Source organism: Rutidosis leptorrhynchoides, chromosome 9 (assembly GCF_046630445.1).
Source record: "Rutidosis leptorrhynchoides isolate AG116_Rl617_1_P2 chromosome 9, CSIRO_AGI_Rlap_v1, whole genome shotgun sequence".
Lineage (NCBI taxonomy): Eukaryota > Viridiplantae > Streptophyta > Magnoliopsida > Asterales > Asteraceae > Rutidosis > Rutidosis leptorrhynchoides.
The window spans coordinates 122,585,967-122,607,384 of NC_092341.1; the positions used below are offsets into that span (position 1 = coordinate 122,585,967).

At 38.4% G+C, this 21,418-nt stretch overlaps 1 pseudogene; it reads left to right on the plus strand.

Annotated features, from left to right (window-relative positions):
- Window positions 1–20,597: 20,597 nt before the first annotated feature.
- Window positions 20,598–21,418, plus strand: part of LOC139868358 (sister chromatid cohesion protein PDS5 homolog B-like) — a 74,145-nt pseudogene continuing 73,324 nt past the window's right edge.

Consider the following 21,418-nt stretch of genomic DNA (forward strand, 5'->3'; position numbering starts at 1 on the left):
GTCAATTGTCTATATGAAACCTATTTCAATTAATCAAGTCTTAACAAGTTTGATTACTTAACATGTTGGAAACACTTAATCATGTAAATAAAAATTTCATTTAATATATATATAAACATGGAAAAGTTCGGGTCACTACACAATAATAGTCATCATACTAGTATCGGGATGCCACCTTACGAGATGCTTTATGGGCGGAGGTGCCGAACTCCGATTTGTTGGGGTGAAGTTGGTCAAAAATAAATCGAGAGTACCGATTTGGTTTTGGAGACGAATAGCATGATTGATATGATTCGGGATCATTTGAAAAAGGCGCAAGATAGACAAAAGACGTATGCCGACCAGCATAGACGAATGATCGAATTTCAAGAAGGTGACATGGTGATGCTTAAGGTTTCACCATGGAAAGGTGTTATTCGGTTTCGAAAACGGGGAAAGTTAGCTCCTCGGTTTATTGGTCGTGTTGGTGAAGTCGCGTATCGTTTGGAATTACCCGAAGAGCTTGCGGGGATCCATAATACATTCTATGTTTCCCATCTCCGTAAGTGTCTTGTGGATGATTCATCATGGGTGCCGTTAGACGAGATTGAGCTAAACAATAAGTTAGAATATATTGAGGAGCCGATTGCCATACTCGATGAGAAGGTCAAAAGGTTGAGAAATAAAGAAGTGAGGACTTTTAAGGTTCAATGGCATCGTAGTAAAGGTTCCGAGTTTACTTGGGAGCGCGAAGAATTTGTGTTGGTTTATCTTCCCTCTTGTCATGCGGCTTGGATCGCGAGGACGCGCTCCGATTCAAGTGGGGGAGAGTTGTAACATCCCGTTTTTCTCGTACATATTTAAAGGTACAAACGTAATTATTAGTACGCTTATAACTTGTTCATTTATATGATTAAAAGACCTATGTATTAGTTATTTTGTAAATATATGTATACAAATATGTATGTATATATATATATATATATATATATATATATATATATATATATATATATATGTTTAGAATATATGCATGTATAGTTATATGCATGAGTCTTTGTTGATGTTAAGGCTTGTGAGACTAAAGATGAGGTTTAGACGTGCATAGGAAGCGTAAACAAAGTTTACAAGTTGAATAAATCGTTAAGTTGTGTAGGTTGTCGAATGGCTCAGTTGAAGGCCATTGTCGCACCGCGGAAGCCTTTGTCACGCCACGACATGGAACTCAAACCAGAGTCAGGAGGCATGATAAGAAGGGTCGAGTTTCCCTTTATATGTCGCGCCGCGGAGAAGAGGGTCGCGCCGCGACAAATAACTAGAATCTGAGTCAGGAATGATTTATGAAAGCTCGTAAAATACGTTAAACGCCGCGCCACGACAATTGGGGTCGCGCCGCGACAATTGGGGTCGCGCCGCGACCCACTGGGTGAACTGGTTCCGAATTTTGTTTTTAAAATAAGTGGTTTAAGGGAAAAATCGTCATTTTACATCTAGATCTGATTGGAGCACTAAACCTCCACCACTCATCCATTTTATTCATTTTCATTTCCCTTTTCTTTCTCCATTTACTCTCAAAAGTTAAAAACCCATTTGATTTCAAGTGAGATTTGAGAGTGGAGATTTGTGAATCAAACCTTGGAGCAAAAATTAAAGTTGTTCTCCTTGTTCATAGCTACAAGAGGATAGTGTTGGTAAGTCCTAACTCCATGTTTTGAGTTTTAATTAGTTTATGCTAGGGTTTGGTTCATTGGGAACTTGTAAGACCCATTTGGGGGTAATATGGGTGGATTTGAGTTAGGTGATAAAAGGAAACTCTAAATAGCCATAATCTAGGGTTTGGTCTTATGATTTGGGGTTGTAAGTGTTAAATGGTGTTGTTGATCATTAATACACCTTTAAATTGATGAAAGAAGTGTTAATGGGTAAGTTTGACCCGATTGTGAGTCTAAGTAATTAAAATGGGTCAAATGAGTACTAGTTAACCTAATTGGGTGAAATGGGTATGAAATACCCAAGTTTGTGTTAATAGACTTTAATTCACTAGCTTTAGTGATTAAAGTTGAGTCTTGGCCATTTATGGGCGATTTTGATGTAGTTGAGCCATTTAATGCAAATTGGGTCATTAAATGCTCAAGAGTGAGTAAGGTGGTTAATTCCACTTATTGTGTATTAAATGTGTACTTATGTACTAGGTACTTTGCTCGAAGCATACGGAAGCATTAAATCATCATCGAATCGTTAAGGTGAGTGGAATAATTATATGTGTAGGTATATAATGTATCTATTTGTTGTAGCGTGAGATGTGAAGTGTCGAGGTGCTAAGACACCACGTTTCACGTGATGAATGAAGCATCGAGGTGTTAAGATGCCACTCAAGGTGAAGCATCAAGGTGTTAAGATGCCACCAAGGAGTGAAGTGTCGAGGTGTTAAGACGCCACTCCATAATAAAGGGTGAAGTGTCGAGGTGTTAAGACGCCACCCGAGGGTGAAGTATCGAGGTGTTAAGATGCCACCCGGGGGTTAGTGATACGAGGTGTTAAGTACACTAATGGATGTTGTGAACTCCGATGGTCTTTCGCGGGCACCATTCCCTTGTACGATTGGTTAACCATGGTTATTGTGTTGTAAGCGAAGGCTTATTATATTGTTCGAGTTATATATATATATATTTATGCGATTGTTGTGCTAGCTTGTGGTATTGGAGGTTGGTAGCCTCGTATGGATGATAAGCTATTTGTGTTGCTAGCATGTATTTCGGTATGTGTATTTGAGTATTTGCAAGTAGGTATATTATATATGTATGTGTATAATTATTGCATTCACTAAGCTTTAGCTTACCCTCTCGTTGTTCATCCTTTTAGATGCAGGTGCGGATAGGGGAAAAGGGGTTGTTGGGCACTAAGTGTCCTTTGATGATGTTTCGTTGGAGCTTTTGGAAGTTGGCCTAACGGTTTGGATAGTTTAGTCCCAAACCATGCTCGAAGTGTCGTTTGGATTATAAACTATCATTTGTAGTGGGTCGAACTTGTATTAAACTTAATTAATGGCCTTCGTGCCTTGTAAACATTTAAATTGTGGTACGTTTTAAATGGAACTTGTGGAATGGTCTACATATTTAATTGGCGCGTAAATGTGTTTTAATAAAAAAAAATTATCGTATGGATTACGGGTTGGGTTGTTTCAATATTTCAATCGATTTGTGGATTAATTAGAGATGATTGAACATGTAATCAACTTTACAGCTATTAAAGATATATATATACATATTCATGACAGTTACCATATGGAATTATATAAGATATACGTTCACCAATTCACTAACACCCACTTCCTGCTTATATTTATATACAAGTACAGACAAAAACAAAGAAACCCACTTCTATCTTCCTTTTCTCTCTCTCTCTCTGCCTATCCCTTTCTCTCTTATGTATTTTGCCGAAAAATCAACTTGAAATTACCACTCAAACCTTCATAAACCTGCTACTATTTGCTTTCAGTTACTGTTTCTGTCCAAGCCACAACCATCACAACCCCACATAAAATGAAGGCCTGCAGTGTGTTTGCTTTTGTTATCTTTTCCAGCTGTTCGAGCAGCAGCCAAAGTGCTGCGTTTGTTTTTCTGTTTCTTTTAAAATAGAGTGGACGATGATGATAAAAGTTTAATGATGACATGAAGAAGAAGGAAAATATCGAGCAATGATGGTGATGTTTCGTGAAGGTGAATGATTGATGATGAAAGTATCTAGATAAATATGATAATGATAATCTTGATTGATAAACCGAAGACCCCACTTTTGTTTTCCTGTCGTGTTAACCTACTCAATGCACGAAACGGTTATTGAACATTAAACTGATTGTTGGGCTTCCAGGATTATGTCCAATTGCTAACTGGGCCGCTATTAAATTTGGATTTTAGTTGGGCCGAAACCCAAACTTGAATTAGGAGAAATTCGATGGTGATAATGAAAAGAAGGATATAGATGGCAAACTGTTCTTACATATTAAATAAATAGTCGAGCGGTTTAAAACAGAAACAATCGAATGGGTCAGTGGTTGGGAAGGGAGATGTTTAGGTGAGAGGTATGGGGTTCGAGCCCGGACTGAGGCATTTTTTAAGGAACTCACTCATTAAGGTAGTAAATACATTTTATGATTATTATTATTATTATTATTATTATTATTATTATTATTATTATTATTATTATTATTATTATTATTATTATTATTATTATTATTATTATTTTTATTATTATTATTATTATTATTATTATTATTATTATTATTATTATTATTATTATTATTATTATTATTAGTATCATTATTAGTATTATCATTAAGATTAAAATGTAATACCATTATGATCAAATTATTATTTAAGTATTATTATCATTAGTATTAAGATTATTATTATTATCATAATTATAAGTATTATATCTATTATTATTATTATGAGTATTAGTTATGATATTAGTATTAATTTTAAAACTTTAATATTATTATTATGATGGAAAGGTTTATTATTATTATCATTATGAAAATAATACAAAATTATTATTATTTTCGTAAACATTAGTATTAATATCTTTTATAAACAATAGAATTGTTAATATTAACATAAGTATTATTAATTATATTATCACGAGTATCATTATTATGTAATTACTAAAATCAGTATCATAACTATCATTAACAGTAAAATTAATATCTTTACAAGTATTATTATTAATATCATTGTTATTGTCATTAATAGAGTTATTATTAATATAAGTATATTATTAATGTTATTATCATTATCTTTATATTAACTTAGTATAATTAGAACTATTGTTCTGATAAACAAATGAAATACAAAAATTATATATATTTAACACATATAACATAACAAAATATTTTTTATTATATAAAAGGAATATATGAAATATAAACATATTATTAATATAAAAATAATATCATTAATAGGTTATATATATAAACTTATTCGATTACGATTATGTGTATTAATATATATATACACAAATGATATAGGTTCGTGAATCCGAGGCCAACCCTGCATTGTTCACTTGTTCAATGTCATCCTATGTATTTTTGCTACAAAATACAGTATTGTAAGTTTCATTACTCCCTTTTTAAATGCATTTGCATATATATATTTTTGGGACTGAGAATACATGCGCTGCTTTTATAAATGTTTTACGAAATAGACACAAGTAATTGAAACTACATTATATGGTTAAATGGATCGAAGCCGAATATGCCCCTTTTAAACTTGGTAGCCTAAGAATTAGGGAACAGACCACCTAATTGATGCGAATCCTAAAGATAGATCTATCGGGCCCAACAAGCCCCATTCTGGAATTTGGAATGCTTTAGTACTTCGAAATTATCATGTCCGATGGGTGTCCCGGAATGATGGGGATATTCTATATGCATCTTGTTAATGTCGGTTACCAGGTGTTCAATCCATATGAATGATTTTTATGCATGATGTTTATGAGAAATGGAAATATGAAATCTTGTGGTCTATTAAAATTATGGAAATGATTATTTATGATAAACTAATGAACTCACCAACCTTTTGATTGACACTTGAAAGCATGTTTATTCTCAGGTACGAAAGAAATCTTCCGCTGTGCATTTGCTCATTTTAGAAATATTACTTGGAGTCATTCTTGGCATATTTCAAAAGACGTTGCATTCGAGTCGTCGAGTTTATAAAGATTATTATTAAGTCAATTATAGTTGGATATATTATGAAATGGTATGCATGCCGTCAAATTTCATTGTAAAGAAAGATTGTCTTTTAAAATCGAATGCAATGTTTGTAAAATGTATCATATAGAGGTCAAGTACCTCGCGATGTAACCAAATGTAATGTATTCGTCTAGATGGATTAGGACGGGTCATGAAACACTTGAACGTTCTCATCTCTCGATTTGAAGTTAAGGAGACCGAACTCCGATATTTCGCCAGAAGAATTTGGGTGTCTAGTTATGAGGATTTATGAAGCGTTATTCTAGAAGAAGCCCATAAGTCAAGGTATTCGATTCATCCCGGTGCTGGTAAGATGTACCACGATCTCAAAGAACAATATTGGTGGCCGAACATTAAAAGGGGCGTTGCTACTTATGTGGGAAAGTGTTTAACTTGCTCCAAAGTCAAAGCCGAACATCAAAGGCCGTCCGGGTTACTTCAACAACCCAAAATCCAGCAATGGAAGTGTGAAAAAATAACGATGGACTTTATCACAAAACTACCAAAAACGGCGAACGGTTATGATACCATTTGGGTTATTATTGACCATCTCACCAAATCCACCCACTACCTAGCCATGATGGAAACTGACAAAATGGACAAACTTGCACAATTGTATATAAAGGAAATTGTATCCCGTCACGGTGTACCCTTATCGATCATTTTCGATCGAGATGCCCATTTCGCTTCTAGATTTTGGGGTGCCTTGCAAGAAGCCTTGGGAACCCGTTTAGACATGAGCACCGCATATCATCCACAAACCGACGGACAAAGCAAACGCACGATTCAAACCTTGAAAGACATGTTACGAGCTTGCGTTATCGATTTCAGAAAAGCTTGGGAAAAGTATTTGCCTCTCACCGAATTCTCTTACAACAATAGTTATTACGCGAGTATTAACGCCACACCATTCAAAGCTTTATATGGCCGTAAATGTCGTTCTCCAATTTGTTGGGCCGAAGTAGGTGACAAGCAAATCACCGAACCCGAACTCATTCATGAAACAACCGAGAAGATCGTTCAAATCCGAGATAGGCTCAGGACGGCCCGTAGTCGTCAAAGGAGCTATGCCGACATTAGGCGAAAAGATCTCGAGTTCCAAGTGGGTGATCGTGTAATGTTAAAAGTCGCACCTTGGAAAGGTGTAATCTGCTTCGAGAAACGTGGAAAGCTAAATCCACGATATATTGGTCCTTTTGAAATCTTGGAGTGTATTGGACCCGTTGCTTATCGTTTAGATCTTCCGAATCAATTGAGCTCCGTTCATCCTACTTTCCATGTATCAAATTTGAAGAAGTGCCTTGCCGAAACCGAACTCGTCATCCCTCTCGAGGAGCTTACTATTGATGACAAACTTCATTTCGTGGAAGAACCGGTTGAAATTGTGGACCACTCCATCAAGACGCTAAAATAAAGTAAAATTCCAATTGTCAAAGTCCGTTGGAACGCCAAAAGAGGACCCGAGTTTACTTGGGAAAGACAAGATCAAATGCAAAGAAAGTATCCTCACTTATTCGTAGAATTTGCAATGCAAGATCCCGAGGAAGAAACAACGACCACTACATCAACTTAAATTTCGGGACGAAATTTCTTTTAAGGAGTAGGTAATGTAACAACCCGCCTTTTTCAGTTTACTTTCTGTTTAATTATTTTAAAGTCCGTTATTTAATTATAACATCTCTCGTTTACTCTACGTATTTAAGGTAATTCGTTTGGTTAATTCACGCACCCGATTTTAAACTCGAGGGACCAAACTTGCCAAGGAGCCAAACTAGGTCAACTAGTTAAGCTCCATCCTTCTCCACTCATTCACCTCCCTAAACTTGATACTTCCACTTTTGCTCCCATTTCACCTTCATCAAAGATTCATCATCTATTCAAAATTTAGCAAGCATCAACTCAAACAAATTACATATTTGGAATCCTTGCATCTTCCTCTTCAATTCCATATCAACTTCATCTCTTTTGGGTAACATTCTAAAAACTAGATTCCTTGTTCTTGATATTTTTGACTTATAAAAGTGTTAATTAGTGTCTATGGCTCGAGTCTAACATGAATATTTGATTTGTTTGCTCGTTCCTGACATTTTGTGCATATATATTGAATTTGAAAAGTGACTTGTTTGATCTTGAGATTTGGGTGTTTAAATGTTGTTAGATGTTAAAAGTTCATGTATTAAATGTATTACTAGCATCACTAGCTTCATTTTGATGTGTAGGTTGACTAAGAAAACTTTACTAACATGATTATTGATTTTGTGATTTTAGTTAGGGTTTGATAGACTTAAATATGAACTTTTGATGCATTGAATGCTATGAAATGTTGTTGGTAAGTGTTTAGTTGCAATATATGTTTAATTACCTTTGAAACAGCATATCATATATGTAAATTGCATCACCGAATCATGGAATGAAATTAATGAACTTGAATGTAATTAATGATGAGAATTTAATGTGAAATTGGTTGTTGTAAATGATGAGATTGTTTGATGATAAGTGCTTAGTTCCGTTCATCGTCAAAATACCTTTCCGACGATATAAGATACATGTTTTGATTGTTTCCGGATCATAAATTGTGATTGTTTGAAGTTTGGTTCGTGCACTTGTGAAATTTCAGTAAAGCAGAAATCTGTACATTTTTGGACGTCGTCCCAGTCCTTGGACGCCGTCCAGTCCTTCACTGTTGGACGCCGTCCAGCCTTTTTGGACGCCGTCAAATGAACTGCATATTTCTGTCCAACTTGGTCATTCCACGTTTAATTCCAACTATGCTACGCACCTCCGATTAACATGTAACTTATTCTAACATGCTCATATATGATTATATAACTCAGAAAAATTGTCCGAGACCCGACCCGAATGTGTTGACTTTTTTGTTGACTTTGACTTGACCAAAGTTGACTTTTATTCAAACTTAACCAATACTTTGTTTAATCGTTATAACCTCTCTCTTGTACTTGTATCCTGCATGAAACTTGACAACGTGATTCACATGCTATGTAATCAAGTCGTAACGAGCCATAGGACTAATTGAACAACTTTGACCGACCATGTTTACCGTTATTGATACAGCCTATTTGTTTAGGTCAAGATTAGCATCCGTTCTTTGCACACGTTAACTTTGTGAAGTACCTTTATACTCGTGCACTCAAGGTGAGATCATAGTCCCATCTTTTCAACAACTTTTATTCTTTAAATCATGGGATGAGAAACACATACGTTTTATACTTTTATACTTTGAACACAAGTACGGAAACAAACATTCCACATGCGAGTTAGAACAAAAAGCCTCAATTCAATTATCATTAGTTACACTTGTAGGGTGTAAACGTGAACTTATGTTGTGTGGATCCATACAGGCTTGACGCGCCCTCATTCAGACGGTTCGCTACCATTAGCGGATGAAATATATTTTCGGGTATAGTGTAGATTCTAACACTATGATAACAGGGTTCATAAAATAGTTAAGTTTGATAATTGGGTGCTTGCGAACGTACAACAACTTTGGAATGCAAACGATTTGGATAATCAACTTTATATTAAATCTTGTGGTTCAATACAACATACTTACTAAACCTATGATTTCACCAATGTTTTCGTTGACAGATTTTTCTATGTTTTCTCAGGTCCTTAAACGCTATGTGTTACATGCTTTCGCACACTATTTTGATACTTACTTGGATGTCGAGTATACATGCATACATGGAGCGTCTTTTGACTTCACTTTAATTTGTGTCGCATAGGTTTCAATTGTACTTAAACGTTGTAACGTAACTAGTTGTTAAACTACTTTTGTAAACTCTGAAACATCTTTAAATTTGAAATGAATGCGACATATTTTGGTCAAACTGTGTTTTAAAGACTTAAGACCACGTTACGGGACCTAAGTTGACGGCGCCATCAATGACGATTTTTTCGGGTCGTTACAGTGATCTCCACAGTAAGAGTCTGTAGCCTTGCACAGATTTACTAAGAGGCGAAGCTGAAAAGAAGTGAAGAGCAGCCCTGACCCAAGCATTAATGTCACCGTCTTTGAGTATATCTCCCGACATCCAGCTTTGAATGTGAAACTAAGATCCGCGGATTCGTGGAAGATACGTGCTATCTGCTTTGTAACATAGGTGGCAATGTTGACTCGGTCTGGTTCAAGATGTGAAAATGGATTGTTGCGTCTTCCTTCTTTTGCTACTACGTCTTGTAATTCCTTGATAATTAAATTAGCGTGGTGATCAATTGTTACGTAAATCACTAGCCTCTCTGGCATGATTTCGAAATTATCTCTGTCTAAGAGAGCGAAGAAGCTGTGAATATCTTCGATCATTTGCAAATCAGAGTGATAAGTCGGGCGTCCGGTGGAGAGATCCGTATGCTTCCGGATGAGAGTCAGTAGTGCTCGTTGATTTGCTGAGAACGGAAGTGCAGATTTGGCTAAGGCATTGTAAACCTTAGAGTAAATGATCTTCTGATCTTGATAAAATCTTGTCTCGAGAATAGTGTGAACCATTGAATTGTGCTCTCGTTGCCTTTATTTATGGTATATATGATCGTGAAGAGTGTTGATAAAGCCTTGAATGCGCTCTTCTAAGATTTCAACATTATCGTCTTCTCTCTGGAGATAGAGGTTGTACTCATCTCTGATAGTCATGATCCGTTTTGTTAAGCGTAGGTGAAATCGATTGTTGATTTACGGATGGCTTCGAGAATATCTTCAAATTCATCGGTGTCATTGATGAATGTTATCATGTCGGCGTGAGTAGATATGACCGGAATCTGATCTGAAGAAGAGTTTGGCTCCTCCTGATCTGGTTCGGTTGGAGAATATGAGTCATCCAGAATGTCTTCGTGTTGCTCTTCCTCGTCGTCATTGGTATAATATTCTTCTGAGGATTCGTCTGATGAATATGCTTCTTCAGTATTCTGGTTCTTCACTTTGACACTTGCAGGGTCAATTTCTATATCTTTAATTTCAGCCTTTTTAATTTTCTTCTTGAAACTAATAATTAAACTATGACCCTCCGTCTCAAGCCTCATTAATGCTTCGTGGTGTTCCAGGCTTAGAGGGGGTATCATCGCAGTTTCTTTTACGTCTCCCATTTCCTCTTCCTCCTCAGATTCTTCTTCTTCCTCTATTTCTTCGCTGAGATCCTCTTCTTCCATTTCTGGGTCGTCAGCAGACTGTGATTCGACACCCATCTCGATATCATTGGCTGGTGGTGGGGACTCATCATCGTAAGTGATCAGTCTAATGGAAATAGCAAACATCTCTGCCTGTCCAGAAAGATCGATAGGTCGGTCAATTTTGAAGGTAATGCTTTTCCCATGTGATCGCAAGATCAAGGTTTGATTGTACACATCAATGACAGTCCTAGCCGTATTCATGAAAGGTCTTCCTAACACTATTGATGTGTGTAGGTCTTCCTTAATGTCCATCACTACGAAATCCGTAGGATACAAGAATTTGTCGACTTTCACCAAGACGTTCTCAACTATGCCCTTAGGATATCGAATTGTGTGATCAGAAAGCTGAATTGTCATTTTGGTTGGTGACAAGTCTCCTAGTTCTAATCTCTTGTAGAGAGAGTAGGGGATTAGGTTGATACTTGCTCCTAAATCTGCTAGCGCATGAATGGTTCCAGACTGGTAGATTGAACATGGGAAAATGAATCAGCCCGTATCTCCTAGCTTTTGCGGTAGAGAGTTTCTGAGTAATGCCGAGCATTCTTCACTCAGTGGAATTTTGTTGGAATCTGGTATCCTCTCCTTTGTAGAGAGAAGCCTTTGAATGTATCTCTTCTGATTGGGAACTTTGGACATGGTGTCCAGGAATCTTCCATCAAGTTTGAAGGAATCAAGCTTGGATGGTCCCTCCTGTAGCCTTCCAGGGTAAGGTACACGAACTGGAGTCTGAGCGGGTAGCTTTTGAGTATATGTTGATTTGTTCTTGAGCTTAGCTGACCTCCTCCGTGGTTCTTCCTCTGGGATTACGGAATCCATTTGCTTAGCTTCCTCTATGTGGGGTTTGGATAGTATTACTAAATAATCTTCCTTGTGGTCGGGTTTCAAGGCGTTATGATAACTGTTTGAGCTGCGTTTCTAGAATTTTGAGTGAGCCAATTGATTTCTCATTAGTATCTCTGTCTGGTCTTGTCTAGATGCAGTTCTCTGATTTAACTATTGTTGTCCTTAAATGAACTGAGTCAACTGATCATCAGTCCCGAGAGTAGGGTTGGTTACTTTCGTAATTTGTGTGGTTGGGGAATTTCCTCAGCTGGTGGGACAGTGAGTGGAAGTGGTTGATCGTAGGTCAATTGAGATTGTTGGGGTGGATAAGATAGGTAACGATAGCGAAAAGGCTGGTTGTTTCTTTGGAATTGGTTAACCCTAGGTTGTTGATTGAATCTGGGATTTGATTGACGAGCAGGTTATTGAACGTAACAAACTGAACCGTCAGGGTTCTCGTACTCAACTTGATATTCTCTAGTAGGTTGCGGGTTGGTACAATTAACACAAGCATGTTCTAGGACCAACAATGTATTAGGGGTCAAGTCAGATGTTTCACTACGAAAGAGTCTTCAGTCAGATGTCAAGGCTTGGTGGACTTACTACAACCGGTGTGCCTCAGTCAAACTTATGTTGTATCTGATAGACTTCTCTTACCAAGGGGTGACACATATAGTGTACTCTGAATCGGGGTTCGCGACTTCCCAATAACAGAGCCGATAACTACGTTCTATTAGTTGGAAAAACGATTGAGTTTAAAGCATAATCGGAAAGCATCTCGACCACATACACAAACCATAACATTATTTTGGCATTATAGATGACTACATCATAGCATACACTAAAGATAACTACTCGCTAATCATGGCAACAATATCACAAAGCATAATATTGGAAAACATTATATAAAGACAAAGGATAGAAGTACCAGTAGATTAAACGAGTTTCAAATACAAAAGTGACAACTTCAAACTCCAGACCGCTCCTAATACAATCTTCGGCGTTCTTCTCCTGGTACTAGGTTTCCCACACGGAGTTGAAGACCTTGAAATATGACTAATATTGTAGAAAGAGAGAGAAAGAAGTGGATTGAAGTGTGTGCTGGAATGGATGACAAAGACCCTTTAAATAGAAGTGAAATTTGCCTGCAAACGGTTGGCAGGCCGTTTGGCGGGCCGTTTGCAGGGGCCGTTTGACCAGACCGCCCGTTTCTTGTGCCCGTTTTCCTTGGCCGTGTGTCAAGACATTTTTCATAGTGGCAAGCCGTTTGGAAGGCTGTTTAGCTTGCTGATTTGCTGGATCGTAACTTGATTTCTTGTCTTTTACCGTTTTCGCTCTAGAATCTTCGTTTTAGCTCCGATTCTGTTGATTCTGTTTGTACCGTCTTCGTAATCACTTTTTCTTCAATTTTAACTGACGAAGTGAGTATTTTGGCAATAAAGCTTGGAACTTTATTGTTTTCGGGCCTTAATACCGGGTGAAAACGTGACTTTTTATCCGATATCAGGGGGAGTGAGCCATCAATGGTCGGATGCAAGTGTCAAGCCTGTCATCCGTTGTGGTGGAGAAGCTGGAGACTGATCCTAGCCAACATATGTCTTATTTTTGGTTGTTGGCGTACTAACCGCGTTTATTTGTTTGTAACAGTGATGGAGTTCAGTACCGCTATGGCTTTGGCGATCTTGATGACATTCAGTTCGAGAATGTCTCGATGAATCCGGAAGGTGAGCCTGATGTTGCTTCCCAAGACCTGGAGCAGAATACCGAAAATGGGGCCGACTTGATCCTCCCCGCCCTGACTGTTACGGAGGAGCACTCGGCTGTCAAGAGGAAGATCAAGGAGCTTCCTCAGCTACGGTCTAAGAAGGCCAAAGGTAATGTACATGTTCTGGCATACTTGTCTTGCTCTTATTATGACATGTATTATGTACTTAACTTTGTTATGTTTGCATGCGTTATTGGGTCTTCTGCTGACGGTGGGGCTGCCGTGATGGAGCCCATTCAGGTAAAGGATGATGAGGAGGGTGGTCAGTACACGTTGGAGAATTTCGATGATACTACTTTTGACGTCCCTATTGGGGATGACATCATCCGGGCTTTCTCCTAGTTGGATATTGACTATGACGGTTGTAAGGATGCCCTGGAGAAGGGATCCTCCTCCACCATTTTGCAAACTGTTTCTGCCCTCTTCCGGGATGAGGCGAAGGTTGCCCGAGCTCGGGCATTTGTGGCTTTGAATGCCTTCGTCATTAACAGCTTCGCCCGGGAGGATAAGGCGGGTAAAGCCCGGGATGCTGCTGTCAGGGATTTGGAGAGTCGACTGAAGGCTATCGAGGATAAGCTGGCGGAGAAGGAGAAGGAACTATCCTCTGCCTTCCCGATGAAGGATGTAGATGTAGCTGAGTGTAATCGCTTGCAGGCCGCCCTGCCTTCTGTGCTGAAGAAGGCCATTAACTTTGACACTATAAAGGCGCCTTTTGATGCGTATTTGAAGAGTTTTAGGGCGGCGAATTTCACTCAGGCAGTGCGATTGATGCAGAAGCATCATGTTGGAGGAGGTGTCTCCTTGCACCCGGATATTGCCAGGAAGGTGGTTCCGGGAGCTGTGCAGGACTTGCAGGCCGCCGAGAAGGCATTGGCGGAGATTCGATTTGCTGGTTTTGAGGAGCTTTGTGCTGCCGAGGGCACAACCGTGCATCAAGTGTTGGATTTTCAGTTTTAGGATCTTGTACTGCACTGTGTTGCACATATTTTGTAATCAATGACATTTTCTGTAATGAAAACTTGATGTAATTAATGAAGTTTCAGTTTCATTTTATGTTGTTGTGTGATGGTTGACTTTTAGTCCAACTAGTTCGTGTCTTCGTATGTAGGTCTAGACTACATTTATATTAGTTTTGGCATGTACACTGTGCAGTCACATGTGTTTATGCCATCTACTCTTTGGCATTTTATCAGTATAAACTTGTACCTACGAGGGCTAGACAATCACCTCTTAAGGGGGGTACAAATAACTCGCATGGGACTTATTTGGATGCTAGAAGTTATTTTTCATGTGAACAACGTTGTAAATAACATAACAAAGTTATTATGAACGGAGAAGTTTTTTATTCATCTTAAAAAAAACATACATAGTTTCTTATTTGAAAAGAAAAACATGAGTATCGAGATAACCTTGGCTGAAGTGATCAGTTTCAATCAGGGTATCCATCTAAACTTTAGCGTGACGTCTAGCCACTTTTGTTTCCCTTAGCCGGTGTCCCATCTCGGTTGGAGCTCTAACAACTTTCTGACCTAGAACGTTTGAGTGTCGGGCTCAAGGGTTCATTCATTTCATGCGTATTGATAATTTTTCATCTCATTCTGGCCGGCGATGCCTATCGACACTGCTCTGTCCAATTTCATAGGTAGTGATGTGTTTTTCTTAGTTGAGTGCATTAGGGGTGAGAAATAAGTTAGCCTTTTAAGAACTAACACACGTTATTCTTCCAGGATGTGTGATGCCTTATTTGTTTCAGCGTACTGCCTTGCTTGTGTGTTCTCTGCTTCCGGGAAGGGAAGGGTTGTCGGGTAGATTTGACTATTGCCACACCTTATCGGGTTGGAAATTTAATCAAACTGTGAGCGGTAGAAGCTATTGCACCAAACTTCCTAAAGAACTTTCTTCCCAATATCACATTCGTGGCTGTCACAGATTTAACGATGTAAAAGTCAATGATCTCACTACGGAGGTAAGGATGAGTGCCTACCGTAACTGTTGCCTTGAGTTTACCCATGGGTTGCTCGGTAGACCCCGTGAACCCGGAGATAATAGCATTAGACTGTCTCATTTTTCTTCCAACATATTTTGGGAGTTGGGAAAGGCAATGAGCGTACATAACATCGACTTCACTCCCTGTGTCGGTGTACATTTCGTGGACGCGAAAACCATTTATTAGTCCGTCTATCACTACCGGTTCCTCTTGAGAGTCTCATGCCTGTAACCTTGGGAAAGTGATTGCAACGTCTTTCCAGGAACTTTGTGCAAAGTGCTTATCTTTTTCGATGTTGATCATGTTGATCACCACCTTGTCCTTTGCCTTCTCGCGCTTTTTTCCGTCTTCTTTCTGCTAGTTGAATGTTTTGTTTGGATCAGCTTTTTAAATTTTTGGCCCCGCAAAAAGTGATTGAGTTTACCGGCTTTGATTTTTACAATGATCTCGAACATTAACGCTTTACATCTGTTAGTGTCATGGATGTTGTCTTCGTGGAATTCACAATATTTGTCTAACTTTTGGCCATCCCGTTTTTCCATTGGTGTCGGAGGGGTGAATTTGGCTTTCACCGGTTCCGTTAGTAGTATCTCTCTTGGCATTTTGGTCAGACTGTTGATTAAAGATCCCTTATCATATGGCCTTCGGCTGCCTTTGTCATGCTTGTGACTGACTGACTGTCATGGCTTTTGACATGGCTGTTATGGCTTCTGTGATAGTTGTCGCTTCGACGGCCTCCGTCTTAGTGCCGGCCATCGCTTCACCTTTCATCGTCTCGTTTCTTCTCATCCCGGTGATACCCGACTTGCCTTTCCCACCCAGAGTGCTGGTATTGTCTTGCTACAGTCACGGCATCCGCAAAAGTGTTCGGTATGTTCCACCGGAGTTCGGCGACAAGTGACAGGTGTGCTTCTTTGTCCAGGTATGTTATGAACCCGAAAATCTGCTGTGTCTCCGGGAGCCCTGGAATTTTTTGGCACGCCAGCATGTATCTTGTGATAAAGTTTTCGATTGTACATTAATATTTCGTGAGCATACAGGTGTGTGAGCGTGTGCCGGCGAAGATTTTGATATTGCATGAGAAACTTCTCCCATAGGTCTGCGAAGCATGTGATGCCGTTAGGTGACAGTTTGGCGAACTATTCTCTGGTAGCAGACTGTAGGACATTCGGAAAAATATGGCACGCCACCTCATCACTCCAATGTTGGGTTTTCATGGCGCCCCCAAAGATTTGTAAGAAATCATCCGGGTTGGTTGTGCCGCTGTAAACCCCCAAAGTAACCGGTATGACGATGTCGTCAGGAAGAATACAACCGGAAATTTGTTCACAAAGCTTTTAGCTGGTAGCCGACATCTCAACCGGTCGTTTTACTTTATTGCCAGTTATCAGACCAAACAGATTCTCAAGTGCAGTGCCCTGAACGGCAGGCTGTGATAGAGAATGTTTATATGCCCGCGGTGCAGCCTCCGCAAGGAGCTCAGTAAGCCATGCATTGGTGGCGGCCTTTGCAACACCATCGCTTCCTGTACCGATGTTTGGCAGGGAACTAGCCTTCAAGATGTCAGATCTTTGCAGCTGTTGTCTTCCTGCTAAATTAGTACCGTCGCCCAACATGGCCTTAAATTTCTTGATTACTTGCTTTTTGACATCAGCTGAGATCATCTTAGTGATCATTTTGGTGTTGTCATGGGATGATCCAATTCCGCTTGAACCACTAGTTTTGGGACCAGAGATGCTGAGATTCAATATTCTGCCACCAGTTGGTGATTTCTCCCGTGTATCCTCGTCACCGCCAGAAACATTCATCTAGTCATCAGGAAGTTTCGCCGGAGTGTATGTGAGCGATGGATTGCTTCTGGGGTTTGGGGTGGTTCCACCGTCGGTGAGTTTTCTTTGTTCAAAGTTGGTGGAACGACGTCAGACGTTCCTTTCTTGTTTTCCGTTTCGCTGCCTGGTTTCACTGGATTGTTCGTACCTTTAGGTGGTGCCATTTGATCAGACCAAAATCGTTATAGATGAAATAGATCTTGGATTTGAGTGTTTAATTGATGAAAAAGAGGGGATCGAATGTTTTAACTCCAATAACTGTGCAAACCCAATTTGAAATCTAGATTTCAAGGGCATAAACAATCGATGGGATTAACCTTATTCGATCGGGATCGAATAAGTTAATATCTTAAAAAGAAGATTAACTCTGATATCGACCGAAATCTTTATCGAAGTTAGATTTACAGCTGGAGAATGCTACAGTAAGAATTTGGGTAGAGTAACATTAATGCATCCAGTGTTGGTGCAATGAATGATTCTGTTCGTGTATTTATAGGTGTTATGAGGGAATGATGACATGGCACATGTCCCTTTCATGGTTATAACAAACTTCACGAGATCCGAGGGTTGACGTGTCACCTGTCCCTTTCATTGGAATAACAATTAGATCCTAACAAACTTTCCTAGATTCGTGGGCTGACGTGGCGTGCAACCTATTTAAGTGTTCGTTCCGAGATCACGCGTTTGTTCCGGGATGAGGTGTTTGTTCCGGGACCAAGTGTCTGTTCCGGGACCAAGTGTCTGTTACGGGACTTGGCGCTTCTCTTGGATAGATATGGCTACTCCGAGAGATTGTGACGAATCCGTCTATGGTGTGACGGATGAATGTCTTGCTTTTGTTTGGGCAAAGAATTTTACCCGATGTTTATTTTAAGTGCTTCTTCACGGTATTCTTTTCTCCGAGTAGGATTGTAACCATTTCATAAATGATCTTATAAAGATCGTCAGGTGTCCGACATACTTGGTTCGGTAGGCCTTTATGTGATAATATGGTTCATAACCTCTTAATGCTTTGTACCCGGGATCACGCGTTTGTTCCGGGTAGAATGGGTGGCGTCACGACCAGCCTTTGTCCGGGATGCTTCTTCCCGGATGTGTACGTAAATAACCCTCCGGTTGGATTATTGAAGTGGGGCCCCTCGGGACCGATCACGTCGGTTATGTTCTAGGCCGGAACGTTGATCAATAATGTATTTTCGATACGGATCATTATGCTTATCATCAATGTGTATAACAGATTTCTGGATGATTTGACTTGTGTTATGGAATGTGATATGATCATAAACATATAGCTTCTTAAAAATATGAAATTTACACCTAGATATTGTCAGAATCGAATAAGTGAATCACTTGTTATGCTTATGTGAATGTTTTTAACGATTGTTGTCTAATGCTACTTAAAACAGGTCCAATTGGTAATTTAAAATGACTTCTGAACATAAGAACTTGAAATCTGGAAAATTCATGTTTAGTAAATAACGTTTCATGTAGGACATGTGCCGTGTAGGTTTATACTTTTTCAGATAATCGCGAGTGAAAACGGACACTCGAACTTGGACCAAGTTTGTCCCGAGTCCACAACAAATGGCAGAAAGTGAATTGTATGTTGATTTAAGACTTTCAATTTTAGAAAATGAATACTTACATGTTTAAGAACATTTGTTTATTGTATGTCAACTTGTGAAACCTTTTACATTAGGAGCTATAAGGGTCAAAACATGATAACTCTAGAATCTGACCGAATCAGGACACCAGACTTTTGTGGCTAAACTATACGAATTGGATACACAAAAAACTTAGATCTTTTTACAGGTGAAACTTTAGTATGTTCTTGACCACCACCCACTGGCCTTGTATGTTTTTCATTTTTCTAGAATTAGTTTTAGAATTTACAAAACTGACGCGCATGCTGAAAACTGATACGTGCAATGTGAACTGTAAATGTGTTTCTGTAAATGTGTGGACCATATAGCCTAGGTTTCTAGAGGGATATAAAGTATACCTACTGACATACATATATACATACATACATACTTAGCTTTTTTTAATGGGGAGACAGTGGACCAATAAGCTAGTTGTCCCAACCAAGAGAGGAGCTAACCTCTTATCTTAAAGGCTATCGATTTTCTCTTCAAGGAACAAGGAAGATCAGATGTCACACTGGAAAGCTATCCAAAGAGCGATTGAGAATCTCGAGAACCTTTCTAAACGTCTGTCTTCTCGGAACTATTTATGAAATATAAAACTCATTTTTAAATGTTGAAGTTCTAACTAATTTTCTAGAATTAATCTTTACATAATTTTTATAATTTTTGTCACCCAAACAATATTAACGGTTCATCTTATAAAAGTTAAATAAATAAATTAAGCACCTACGAGCTTTGTCACCTAAATATGCTCATAAGACCACTGGTAAAGCAGCGTTACCAACCATCCGTCACCCACGCTGGCACCCGGTGACGCCAGGTGACGCCATTAATGCGACGTTATCGGCGAAGAAATACCGGCGTTAGTCGCCAAATTGACGGGAAAAAAGAGAGGCGTGAGCGCGACGTGGAGGCTTCTTATTGGTTTCACTACATTTGCTTCTAGGTTAACTCCATTTGGGTTAGCTTTTTTTTCCTTTTTTTTTTTTTTTTGCTGTTGAGCTTTATTATTTTTTAACGATAATGGAAGAAGAGGAGAACTAGAAGATGAAGATGGAGTCCGGAGGTATTGATTAGGTTAAAAACAATTTATTTATTATTATTGTTTGGGCCAAAAACAATTTTTGAGCTATTTTTTTTCTATTTTATGAATATTAACTTTTTAATATTTAATAAAGCATGTATTATTATTATTTTTTGGTTTTATTTGATAAATAGTACTCCGTATGATTTAGTTTATTTTACACAATGCAAATTTTTTTTTTTATCTATTTCATGAATATTAACATTAATTTGACACTGAAATGAAGCATCATGGTTAATGAGGGTCGAAACCTAACACTGACACGTTTTAGGCAGATTACACTCTTTGATCAAAAGTGCATAATCTACCTGTTGCATTACATGCAGAGTTAAAATTGGTTTAATGAAAATTTTATTCAAAAAGAATACTAGAAAACACCGAATATATCGTAATTCTAATTTTTTGAACCAAAATTAATACTCCTATACTTTCATTTAAACCATGGACTAATATTGTCACTCGCTAACATACTTTTATTCCAAAAAAAGTTTATTTTCATTCCGCCTCAAATTCTTTCATTTGGCGCCCTCGACTCGAGTCATTACTACTGCGGCTATGGCGGACGACGACGGTAAGAATCAAAAGAAAGTAATCAAAGACGTCGGAAAACAACTTCTTTCTAAACATAAATGTCCTCACAAAGATCTCCTCTTTAAATTGCTCCAAGTAGGTTTTTCAATTTTCATAAATTTCACGCCATTATCATTCTAAATTTGTGTTATCTTCTACTATGTTTTTAATTTTTTACTATGAAATGTAGATCTAAATGTATTAAAGCTGATAGTGTACTATTTTTATCATATTCATAGTTAGGGTTTTGTGTACTAGGGTTTATTATAATCACGGCCAATTAAAATTGCTTCTATTGCGTTTATTGAACTTTTAATTATTGCTAATACATGCATGTTTGATGCCTTTTTTTTTTGAACGGCAATTATATATTTATATGTATATTTATATGTTTTTGATGACTTATTTGCACTGTTGCAAAACACCCCGTCTCGAGCCATCTCGACGCCCTTTGCGACGGTTTGGTGACTAGCCCGTCCCGTCTCGAAGAAAACCGTCTAATATAACAGTCAACGGTCAAAATTCGTGTCAAAGTTGGAAAAAATCAGGTCAAAGTCTATCAAAATTCGGAAAAGCCAGAAAGTCAGTAAAATCGGTCAAATTTGTCGTATTTTAGTTTGAGTTCTTTGTATTATATTAACGGTGATAGGAATTATGAGTACAAATTACTCCATTAAAGTTTTTGCCTTTAAAATATGTACACATATATACATTTATAAACTTATATATTTAAAAGTCAACTTTGGTCAACGTCCGTCTCGACCCCTGTCTCAAACGTCTCGACCTTTTTAGGACCCGACCGTCTC